This window comes from Heptranchias perlo, chromosome 35 (assembly GCF_035084215.1).
Source record: "Heptranchias perlo isolate sHepPer1 chromosome 35, sHepPer1.hap1, whole genome shotgun sequence".
Taxonomy (NCBI): domain Eukaryota; kingdom Metazoa; phylum Chordata; class Chondrichthyes; order Hexanchiformes; family Hexanchidae; genus Heptranchias; species Heptranchias perlo.
The window spans coordinates 25,449,066-25,462,010 of record NC_090359.1 but is presented as its reverse complement, the minus strand read 5'-3'; the positions used below and the strand labels follow the sequence as shown (position 1 = coordinate 25,462,010).

Genomic DNA, 12,945 nt, shown 5'->3' with positions numbered 1-12,945 from the left:
TCCCACTGCCTTTTGGATATATGTCTGGAGGGCCTCTTGCCCCCCCCCCACCACCTCCGCTGTGGATATAGGATGTCCCTCCTTCTGTCCACCTCTTGCACCGAGGCCTCTAGTGCATCATCAGAGAACCTTGGTTCACGCCCTCTCACAGGCCTGGTACCAACTCAGATCAGCAGATTGGTGAGATCTGGCGGGCAGATTGGAGCATGTGGGATTTAGTAGTGCGCAACCTTTATTCAATGTTTCAACATAACTCATCAGCGTGTAAACATAGGGATGGGACCTGCATCTGTGTTTTACGTGTGCGATGTCTGATCTCCGTTCAGACTCCGTTTAGACGGTAGACTGTTATTTTCAGCAAGTAAGAGATTTCTAAGAAACATCCTCCCTTTAAGAGATTGGGCTTCCTCTGCTGGTGGAAAGTGCGGATTGCATTGGTTCCAGGTGCAAGGCCTGGAACGGGACGCTGATTGCAGGCGAGTCCTCGGGCCGGCCGAAACTCGGGTCCTGCCTGCGCAAGGGGCCATTGGACGCGGGGTAATAGCGCATCACGCTACCCGCGCCCAAAAACGGCCCCTATCCAATTTTTAATCCCCCTCCCCCCCAGGTCTTTTATAGTGGAAATACGTTAAATGATATAGAATCATAGAAGGAGGCCATTCGGCCCACCATGCCCGTGCTGGCTCTTTGAAAAAGCTATCCAATTAGTACCACTCCCCCTTAGCCCTGACATGATGGTAAGTTTTCTTCCCCCCAAGGTGGAGGAGCTAAGCTGGGTTGAATGGCTTCCCTTATCGGTGCGAGATTTTGCTAAGTAGTAGCAGAATGTTAACTGTTAAAATGTTATGGACATCTGATCGGCCTGTACTGACGCGTGTGAGGGTTGCATGCAGCTGTTGTTGCTATTTTAACATTTTTGGAAACATGAGACAGTCATTTTAAAACCGAGCAACACAAAATAACAGGTCCCAACAGGTTGGCTTTCTGCTGTTATCTTTCCAAGCCCAAATCAGATATAGCTTTCCTGTGAAATGCAGCATAGGAACATAGGAACAGGAGTAGGCCATTCAGCCCCACGAGCCTGTTCTGCCATTCAATTGAATCTGTATCTTAACACCATTTACCTGCCTTGGTTCCATATCCCTTAATATCCTTGCCTAACAAAAATCTGTCCGTTTTTGAAATTTTCAATTGTCCCCCAACCTCCCCTTTTCCACTCCCCTTTGTGTGAAGAAGTGCTTCCTGACATCACCCCTGAACGGCCTGGCTCTAATTTTAAGGTTCTGCCCCCTTGTTCTGGACTCCCCCCAACCAGAGGAAATAGTTTCTCTCTATCCACCCTATCAACTCCTGTAATCAGCTCAATTAGATCATTCCTTCATCTTCTGTACTCGAGGGAATACAAGCCTAGTCTATAGAAGCATAGAAAATAGGAGCAAGAGTAGGTCATTCGGCCCCTCGGGTCTGCTCCGCCAAACCTGTCATCATAATTTAACCCTTTCACCCCAGTATCATTCTAGTGAATCTGCGCTGCACCCCCTCCAAGGCCAATGTATCCTTCCTGAGGTGCGGTGCCCAGAACTGAACGCAGTATCTCCAGATGAGGTCTAACCAGAGCTTTCTATAACTCTAACATAACTTCCACCCCTTTGTACTCCAGCCCCCTTGAGATAAAGGCCAACATTCCATTAGCCTTTTTAGCAATTCCAGTTCGCCTGAGAATATTGTGAACGACAGCATCTTAAGGCCTCGTTTATCAGGCTTATGTAGGGTCGCCAACTCTGGTTGGACGTATTCCTGGACGTTTCATCACATGACCTCCCGTCTCTGCCCATCGGTCGCCCGACATGTCTATCCCAGGACAATCCTGGTGAGTTGACAATCCTAGTAAGAAACTCCAAGTGGGAGATGGCGACAAGATGCTCGACTCTAAACTTAAATGTTAGCTGTGGCCCAGTGGGACCACTCTCGCCTCTGAGTTCACAAAGTTATAGATTCATAGTCCCACTCTTGAGCAGGTGGTCTAGGCCGACACTCCTGGTGTCAGTACCTGTGGGAGTGCTGCACTGTCAGAGGTGCCATCTTTTGGATGAGACTTTAAACTAAGGCCCTCTCGAGTGGAGGTAAAAGATCCCGCGGCCACTATTTCAAAGAAGAACTGGATGTTCTCCCTGGGGCCAATATTCACCCCTCAACCAACATCACCAAAAACAGATGATCTGGTCATTATCACATTGCTGTTTGTGGGAGCTTGCTGTGCGCAAAATGGACGCTGTGTTTCCTACATTGCAACAGCAATTCAAAAAGCATTTTATTGGCTGTAAAGCGCTATGGGACGTCCTAAGGTCGTGAAAGGCGCTATATAAATGCAAGTTCTTTGCTTTTGCTTTTTTCACTTGAAGGGAGCCTCTCTGCACCAACAACATGACATTTTGCATCTCTTGCATAATCCGTCACGGCCCCCTCTCTGACTCAGATTTCCGAGTCTCGTGCCAACTGTACCGACTCCAGGAAAGCCTAGTCATCTGGGAATTAGCTGCAAGATATTCCAAGTCCAATTTGGAGCATTGTCATCTGGTAAAACAATGTTCTTGCAGGACTCTCAATGTTCTTTTAGGACCCTCAATGTTCTTTTAGGACCCTCAATGTTCTTGTAGGACCCTCAATGTTCTTTCAGGACCCTCAATGTTCTTTCAGGACCCTCAATGTTCTTTTAGGACCCTCAATGTTGTTGTAGGACCCTCAATGTTCTTGTAGGACCCTCATTGTTCTTTTAGGACCCTCAATGTACTTTTAAGACCCCCAATGTTCTTGCAGGACCCTCAATGTACTTTTAGGACCCTCAATGTTGTTGTAGGACCCTCAATGTTCTTTTAGGACCCTCAATGTTCTTTTAGGACCCTCAATGTTCTTTTAGGACCCTCAATGTTCTTGTAGGACCATCATTGTTCTTTCAGGACCCTCATTGTTCTTGTAAGACCCTCAGTGTTCTTGTAAGACCCTCAGTGTTCTTGTAAGACCCTCAGTGTTCTTGTAAGACCCTCAGTGTTCTTGTAGGACCCTCAGTGTTCTTGTAGGACCCTCAGTGTTCTTGTAGGACCCTCAGTGTTCTTGTAAGACCCTCAGTGTTCTTGTAAGACCCTCAGTGTTCTTGTAAGACCCTCAGTGTTCTTGTAAGACCCTCAGTGTTCTTGTAGGACCCTCAGTGTTCTTGTAGGACTCTCTCCCCGGTTTGCAAACCAGCAGAATGTCCACTGTTACTTCAACTTTCAAGTAACGTTGGGGGTGGGGGGGTGGAGGAAATTGCAAAGCTCTCACGGTGGCAGGTGCAGTGTTCAGAGCGAGCTATTCTATCTTGCTGCATGAAAGAAGAACTTGCATTTCTATAGCGCCTTTCACGACCTCAGGACGCGCTTTACAGCCAATGAAGTGCTTCTGAAGCGCAGTCACTGCTGGAAACGCAGCAGCCAATTTGCGCACAGCAAGATCCCACAAACAACAATGTGACAGTGACCAGATCATCTGTTTTTTTAGCGATGTTGGTTGAGGGACAAATATTGGCCCCAGGACACCGGGGAGAACTCCCCCCTGCTCTTCTTCGAAATAGCGGCCGTGGGATCTTTACATCCGCCCGAGAGGGCAGACCGGGAATTGGAGGAGCGCAGAGATCTCGTAGGGAAAACAAATTGGGGGTAACTGCTTGTGAGATAAAAGTAGTAATGGGTTAACGCCCGCAATAAAACAGCGGATAAAAGAATGTCATATAAGAGCATTAAGCATTTGCCCATTTCTCATCTCCGGTATGTTATCACCATTCTCTCACTGCCTAGGTCATCTGTGGTAAATCCTTGCTGGAATTGTTATAAAAAGGATATAGAGGCACTGGAGAAGGATCAAAAAAGATTCCCAAGGATGATACCAGAACTGGGAGGTTATAACTATCAGGAAAGTCTAAACAGGCTGGGGCTCTTTTCTCTAGAAAGGAGAAGGCTGAGGGGTGACCTGATAGAGGTCGTTAATATTATGAAGGGGCTCAATAGGGTAGACGTAGAGAAGATGTTTCCACTTATGGGGGGAGACCAGAGCTAGGGGGCCGTAAATATAAGATAGACACTAATAAATCCAATAGGGAATTCAGGAGAAACATCTTTACCCAGAGAGTGGTGAGAATGTGGAACTCGCTCCCACAAGGAGTAGTTGAGATGAATAGCAGAGATGCATTTAAGGGGAAGCTGGATAAACACATGAGGGAGAAAGGAATAGAAGGATATGCTGATAGGGTGAGATGAAGTAGGGAGGGAGGAGGCTCGTGTGGAGCATAAACACCGGTATGGACCAGTTGGGCCGAATGGCCTGTTTCTATGCTGTACATTCTATGCAATTCTGTCCCCTGCTGCTTCTTCATTCAATCCAGAGTATTTAATTTTCCCCTGCGTGTCGAATCTGCTACCTTAATTTAAACAGATACACCTAACCCTCCTGTTCACCTGAACATCCCACCCTCCTGCACATTGAAACAAAAACAGAAAATGCTGGAAAACACTCAGCAGGTCGGGCAGCGTCCGTGAAGAGAGAAACAGAGTTAGCGTTTCAGGCCGACGAGCTGGAACTGGAAGAAGTTAAGAGATTCAGTAGTTTCGAAGCAAGTCCAGAGTCAGGGGAAATGTCGGGGGTGGGAGGGAGGGAGCAAGAAAAGAACAAAAAGGGGAATGGTCTGTGATGGGGCGGAGGGCTCGAGTGATTCAATTGGATGATGGTGTAGGGACGTGAAAACGGGACAAGCTTAGAAACAAAAGATGGCTCCGGAGGAGATGGAAATGGTCACCGCGCAATGACAGAGGGGGAGAGAAGCAAGGAAAATCTGAAGGCTTCAGTGGCCCAGGGATGTGGCAGAAGAAAGGTGGGGAGACCCCCCCCCAGACTGCAGTCCACCCTCGCTGACCGTGTACCCTGCGTGTTGATATTTGGTCCCATCTTGTGGGGTGAACGGTGCTGTCATGAACCCTGTAGCATCACCAATTCTCTGCTGCTGCCTCCAGCTCGGACATCTTAATCCCAATCTCTTCTCGTAGGCTCTTAATTGTAGACTTGGCACTCTTACTTTGTGTAGACTCTTTCATATTAGTTCACTGTGCCTAAATTTACTCTTGCTTCCCTCTTCATGAACAAGTTCTGCTCGTCTTATTAATTAAAGTCTTATCCCCCTCCCACCTCCCTTTCTAATTTGAAGGAACTTCATTCTCTCCCTACTCTGCTTACATGCAATCCATCTTTTCTGGGCTCCTTCACACAAAGAGCAGTGGAAATCTGGAACTCTCTCCCCCCAAAAACCTCTTGAGGCTGGGAGCGGGGGAGAGGGGGGTCAGTTGAAACATTTCAAAACTGAGATTGATAGATTTTTGTTGGGTTCGGGAATTGAGGAACCAAGACGGGGAAATGGAATTGAGGTACAGATCAGCCATGATCTAATTGAATGGTGTAGCAGGCTCGAGGGGCTGAATGGCCTCCTGTTCCAACTTGGTTTACCCCACAGGCAATCTGTTATCTATAAAGTCAACACCAGTTGGCCAGTACCATTCATTTACTCCTTTCCACTTCCAAAAATAGTAAACAAATCACCAGCTTTCATATTTAAAATCATAGCTTTATAGTCACAGCAAAAATAACTGTCCACAAAGCCATCGAATCTTTTACTCCTGTAATCGCCGTTTTTTAGCTGTCAGCCGTGCCTTGGTGGGCAGCACTCTTGCTTCTGAGTCAGAAGTTTGTGGATTTAATTCCCATCCGAAAGACACGAGCACAAAACGCAGGCTGAATTTCCCAGTGGAGTGCTGCACTGTCAGAAGTGCCGTCTTTCGGATGAGACGTTAAACCGAGGCCCCGTCTGCCCCTCTCAGGTGGACGTAAACGATCCCACGGCCACTATTTCGAAGAAGAGCAGGGGGGAGTTCTCCCCGGTGTCCTGGGGCCAATATTTGTCCCTCAACCAACGTCATTAAAAAGCAGATGATCTGGTCGTCATCTCATCGCCATTTGTGGGATCTTGCTGTGCGCCAATCGGCTGCCATGTTTCCGACATTATAACAGTGACTGCACTTCAAAAGTACTTCATTGGCTGTAAAGCGCTTTGGGACGTCCTGAGGTCGTGAAAGGGGCTATAGAAATGTAAGTTTGTTCTTTTTTCTTCACCATAACTAATTCTCCTTCTGTGCTGTGAACTTCTGTGTTCTATTAAAAGCTGTTCAGTTTCTCCTCCCTCTTCCTGAATAATTCACTTATTTCCTCTGCTTTTCCATTTCTTAGCACCCCTCTTTACTGTAACCCAATGCCTGCACACCCCACGCCCCCCCCCCCGTAAGCTTCCTTCTCCTTTCACACTTGCTTACCACGCTCTTAACACTCCTACGTTACGACTTAACTCGCTATCGCCCGCTTCACACTATTGGGCAAAGTCAAGATCTATCGCCCTCATTCTCTTTAACCTCTTGCACTGTTTCACTGGCCTTGACAGTTCACCCAGATCCCTCAGTCATAAAAACAAAATGTATCAGTTACGTGGAGAGACTGGAGAAGCCGGGATTGTTCTCCTTGGAGCAGAGATGGTTAAGGGAAGATTTAATCGAGGTGTTCAAAATCATATGAGGTTTCGATAGAGTCAATAAGAAGAAACTCTTTCCTGTGGCAGAAGGGTCGGTAACCAGAGGACACAGATTTAAGGCAATTGGCAAAAGAATGAGAGGGGAGATGAGCAGAAATCTTTTTACGCAGCGAGTTGTGATGATCTGGAATGCGCTGCCTGAAAGGGCGGTGGAAGCAGATTCAATAATAACTTTCAAAAGGGAATTGGATCAATACTTGAAAAGGAAAAATTTGCAGGGCTGTGGGGAAAGAGCAGGGGGAGTGGGACTAATTGGATAGCTCTTTCAAAGAGCCAGCACAGGCACGATGGGCTGAATAATTCTATGATAGTATTAAATATCCATTACAGATTTCTGTGAGGTGGGGCTTAATAGTATCAGGAGGCCATTCGGCCCATTGTGCCTGTGCCAGCTCCTTGAAGAGCTATCCAATTAGTCCCACTCCCCCTGCTCTGTCCCCCATAGCCCTGCAAATTTTTTCTCTTCAAGTATTTATCCAATTCCCCTTTTGAAAGTTATTATTGAATCTGCTTCCACCGCCCTTTCAGGCAGCGCATTCCAGATCAGAACAACTCGCTGCGTAAAAAAATGTTTCCTCATGTCGCCTCTGGTCGTTTTGCCACTCGTCTTAAATCTGGTTACCGACCCCTTCTGCCACTGGAAACAGTTTCTCCTTATTTACTCTATCAAAACCCCTCATGCTTTTGAACACCTCGATTAAGTCTCCCCTTAACCTTCTCTGCTCTAAGGAGAACAATCCCAGCTTCTCCGATCTCTCCACATAACTGGAGTCTCTCATCCCTGAGGTAAATCTCTTCTGCACCCTTTCTAAGGCATTGACATCGTTTCTAAAGTGTCGCAGTTGTCACGTGTCTGGAAGTAAATGAATCATGTTTTTTTGTATTATTGTTAAAAATAAAATTTGGCAAGAATTTAGCCCCGAAATGCAGTGAATGAAAACATTGTTATCCAGCCCAACAATGAATAACACGAACATCTTTTTCTTTATCTCTCTCTCTCTCTCTCTCTCCTCCTCTTCTCCCTTCTCCGCTCTCCTCTGTGGATAAGGTTACAAATGGGTTACTTAGGCCAAACTATGTCTGCTGGCTCCTTGCCCATGATTTGTGATGGGAACAGAGCTTGTCGTTTATTGTAGTGAATAACTGTAAGCAGATGTGGAGGAAAATGCAGGCAGGCAATAACATGTTGTACATTGATGATATCCCAAGCCTTTCTGGTGTTGTTTTCTGGCTGGAAATGAAGGCTGGATTTCATTTAGTAACCGTGGCCAGCAGATTTGCTGACGGCGCGTCTGTTTTTATATCTAACTGTGGTTAAAACACGGGGTGGTGTGGACAAAAAATGAGAGATGGAATTTTCCCTATGGTAAGTAGAGAAAGAAAGATTTTCTTTCCAGTTGTTTTCGATCACATTCCACTGTGGCTTCAAGACCAGGGATGTGGTCAGAAGATGCACATCGAAGTTATCATGAAATCACAGAATCATACAGCGTAGAAGGAGGCCATAACACAGTCCCCACTGCTAATAGCGGGCATGTTGGTGCCAATGCAACTTGCCCACTATACGCAGTGGCCAGCATGACGGGGTAACATTAATAAAAAATTAGAAATCACCCTGCTGAAAAGCGCTAAAATCCAGGCCGACACTCCCAGTGCCAGTACTGAGGGAGTGCTGCTCTGTCGGAGGTGCCGTCTTTCGGATGAGACGTTAAACCGAGGTCCCGTCTGCCCTCTCAAGCCACTATTTCGAAGTGGGGGGGGGGGGGGTGGGGGGGGGGGGGGAGTTCTCCCCGGCGTCCTGGGCTGAAATTTGTCCCTCAATCAACATCACGAATTGACCCAGAATTTGCTGTCAAAATAACGGTGAGGTCAATGGCACTCGCCGTTATTTATCCGCAAATCAGGCGAGGGGCAGACGCGAGGTTGAACGCGAAGATCGAAAAGTTGCTGTCCGAGACGCTCCGCCGTTAACTTTGCGCAGACGGGATCTCGCTGTCTGCCTCGCCATTGAAACGCATTGGGCGGCGCGAAGTCGCTGTATTTGCGCGGTGGACACGAACTATCCTCGCCGCGGAAAGTTAAGTCACGTCAAGGTCGGAAGGTGACCTCTGAACAGCTGCTCAAACCGCCCAAAGTAGCCAGCCCGTTTAATGCGGTTTAAGCAACGCCTTTTGTAATCGACGCCCGTGGAGGTGGCAAACGGTCAGCGCCATTTCATAGAATCTAACATAAAGAAGGAGGCCGTTCGGCCCATCGTGCCTGTGCTGGCTCTCTGAAAGAGCTATCCAATTAGTCCCACTACCCTCGCTCTTTCCCCATATCCCCTGCAAATTTTTCCTTTTCAAGTATTTATCCAATTCCCTTTTGAAAGTTACTATTGAATCTGCTTCCACCGCCCTTTCAGGCAGCGCATTCCAGATTGTAACAACTTGCTGTCCGATATATTTGCCTGATGTAGGTGGCTGTTCGGGGATAGTGCGAGAGGTGGGGACTGTGAAACCTCCATTATCCCCCTTAATGGAGGGGATCCCATGGATAACGGAAATGGCAGATACCCCAAATTCTGGTCTTCTAGACATGGTAGAGCAATGCCCTTGTGCACGGGTAGGAGGGCTTGTACAACAGAGAGACTTAAGTTGATTCTTGGGCTGTCAGGTTGATTGGTGTTTAGTGCACTGAGAGAACATTTCGGAAGGGAATTGGATAAATACTTGGGGAAAAAATTTACAGGGCAACGGGGAAAGAGCGGGGGGAGTGGGACTAACTGGATAGCTCTACCAAAGAGCCGGCACAGGCACAATGGGCAGAATGGCCTCGTTCAGTGCTGTATGATTCTATGATTTCATGCAAAGTGTTGTCCCATGTAAATTCTGATGGTTAATGGTGGTTCCAGGGTAAGTTTGTACAGGGAATGGTCTTCCACGCAATCGTTTAAAAATATATATACTTTTTTTCTCACTAGTTTTCCCGCTTTTCTGGAAGCCATTAACTCCTTGTTGGGTATTAGTCCACAAGTGCTGGGCGGCTTCTATTCAAGTGGCCTTTACTCACTTCTCAGCCACAAGAGGGTCGGCAGGTCATTCGCAGCCAAGGCCCGATTGGGTCCTTACCGTGCATCAAACCTTCATGATCCGTAGGCTCAGCTCCTCACTGGATAAACCAGCAGACCCTTATTTTATCCAATAATATCAGATCTGCTGCTCCCTTCTAATATAGACAGAAAGAACTTGCACTTATATAGCGCCTTTCACCACCTCAGGACGTCCCAAAGCGCTTTACAGGACTAGACAGACTAGATGCAGGGAGGATGTTCCCGAAGGCTGGGGAGTCCAGAACCAGGGGTCACAGTCTCAGGATACGGGGTATGCCATTTAGAACCGAGATGAGAAATTTCTTCACTCAGAGGGTGGTGAACCTGTGGAATTCTCTACCACAGAAGGCAGTGGAGGCCAAATCATTAGATGTAGTCAAAGAATAGATATATTTCTTAATGCTAAAGGGATCAAGGGATATGGGGAAAAAGTGGGAACAGGGTACTGAGTTAGACGATCAGCCATGACCATTTTGAATGGCGGAGCAGGCCCGAAGGGCCGAATGGCCTACTCTTGCTCCTATTTTCTATGTTTCTATGTTTACAGCCAATGAGATACTTTTTGAAGCATGGTCACTGTTGTAATGTAGGGCAACCAATTTGTGCACAGCAAGATCCCACAAACAGCAATGCAATAATGACCAGATAATCTGTTTTATGGATGTTGATTGAGGGATAAATAATGGCCCCAGGACACCGGGGAGAACTCCCCCTGCTCTTCTTCGAAATAGTGGCCGTGGAATCTTTCGTGTCCACCTGAGAGGGGGCAGATGGGGCCTCAGTTTAATGTCCCATCTATTCCACTGCACTGCCCAATGTCACTGCAAGGTAAATTACGTATTGTATTTGTGCTTTGGTTTAACTTTCAGGATTTAATTGCGAAAGCCAGCTTTCTGGCATCACAACCATTGACATAATAAGCGCCAAGAACAATAAATCTGCCCTCTCAATGACCTCCACTTCCATTCTACACTGAACGACACAGACTGCACTTTGTTTCAAGGTGGTAACACATCTCAGGGTTAAGGATGGTTGGAGATGAACCATTCAAAAACTTCACTATCGACAGTTTATGACATCAACACAACACTGCAACACTGTTCATTTTCCTGAATATAACACACGCTAGCGTACGTAACTGATATCCTCCCAGATCTCTGCGCTCCTCCCATTCTGACCTCTCGCGCATCCCCGTTTTTCACCGCTCCACCATTGGCGGCCGTGCCTTCAGCTGCCTGGGCCCTAACCTCTGGAATTCCCTCCCTAAACCTCTCCGCCTCTCCCTCCTCTTTTAAGACGCTCCTTAAAACCTACCTCTTTGATCAAGCTTTCAGTCACGTGTCTTAATATCTCCTTATGTGGCTCGGTATCGAATTTTGTTTGATAGTCGTACCTGCGAAGGGCCTCGGGACATTTTACTTCATTAAAGGCGCTATATAAATGCACGTTGTTGTTGTTGTTGTTGTTGTTGATGATGATGATGATGATGATGATGATGATGATGATGATGATGATGATGATGAAAGAACAGACCAACCAACACTGCAAGGAGAGATAAGGGCAGTGTGCCACCTGAAGCTAACTTACAGAATTGACTGAACCCAACAAGGTCACCATAATGGTGTCAATTAATGGAGGCCGGATCCAGACTCCAGCCGTAACCCAGAAGTCAAGACCAAAAAAATAGCGCCTTTAACGTAGTAAAAACGTCCATGGAGGGATTTGACCACGAGGATGGGCATTTTAAATTTGAGATGTTGGCGGACTGGGAGCCAGCGTAGGTCAGCGAGCACAGAGGTCCTCCTGATAGGTGGTTTGAACGTTTGGAGGGAGAGGGGAGGGTTGATAAGTATCTGGATTTGATGTGATGATCCCACTTTTCAACTCCCCAAAATTATTACAATGCTGACCGGGAACAATCTAAAACAAGACATTAAATTCAATGGTTACTTTAGCAAGGGGTGTAGAAGATCCCTCTCAGAAGGAGAAGGCTCAACAAACAGACTGTGAACATTGTCTATTATCTTGTTTGTGGAATCATAGAAAATTTACGGCACAGATGGAGGCCGTTCGGCCCATCGTGTCCATGCTGGCCGAAAAAGAGACACCCAGCCTACTCCCGCTTTCCAGCACTTGGTCCGTAGCCCTGTAGGTTACGGCACTTCAAGGGCACATCCAAGTACTTATTAAATGCGATGAGGGTTTCTGCCTCTACCACCCTCTCAGGCAGTGAGTTCCAGACCCCACCACCCTCTGGGTGAAAACATTATTCCTCAGCTCCCCTCTAATCCTTCTACAAATCACTTTAAATCTGTGCCCCCTGGTTATTGACTGTTCTGCTAAGGGAAATAGGTCCTTCCTATCCACTCTATCTAGGCCCCTCATAATTTTATACACCTCAATTAAATCTCCCCTCAGCCTCCTCTGTTCCAAAGAAAACAACCCCAGCCTATCCAATCTTTCCTCATAGCTAAAATTCTCCAGTCCTGGCAACATCCTTGTAAATCTCCTCTGTACCCTGTCTAGTGCAATTACATCCTTCCTGTTACACAAATTAGGGCTGGGAATTTCGAAGATTAAGGGGTGATCTGATCAAAGTTTTCAAGATATTATGGGGAACAGATAGGGTGGATAGAGAGAAACTATTTCTGCTGGTTGGGGAGTCTAGGAGTAGGGGGCACAGTCTAAAAATTAGAGCCAGACCTTTCAGGAGTGAGATTAGAAAACATTTCTACACACAAAGGGTGGTAGAAGTTTGGAACTCTCTTCCGCAAACAGCAATTGATACTAGCTCAATTGCTAAATTTAAATCTGAGATTGATAGATTTTCGTTTCCCAAAGCGATATTGGGCCAAAGGTGGGTATATGGTGTTAGGTCACAGATCAGGCATGATCTCATTGAACGGCAGAACAGGCTCGACGGGCTGAATGGCCTACTCTTGTGCCTATGCCTTCTCAGAAAGCAAGGAGGCAGAAATTGGTCGCGCAAATCGGGCGCTATTGGATCGCTGGCCCGTTGTACCCCTCGCCCCGGACTGATATCCAATTCTATCGACTACAGGGAATCTAAACACCAATTTCCACCCCCAGGTGTGTTAAACTGATGCTTTAATTCGGAAGCTCTTGTGAAAAGCAATTCCACTAACCAGATATACAAGTCAAAAGCTTCCGACATGTCGTCAAGGCATCTCGTTTG

General features: G+C 46.8%; 1 protein-coding gene across 1 annotated transcript in view; it reads left to right on the top strand.

The window, feature by feature from the left end:
* Positions 1–12,945, top strand: part of gal3st4 (galactose-3-O-sulfotransferase 4) — a 78,836-nt gene that overhangs the window by 17,620 nt on the left and 48,271 nt on the right. The window lies entirely within an intron of this gene.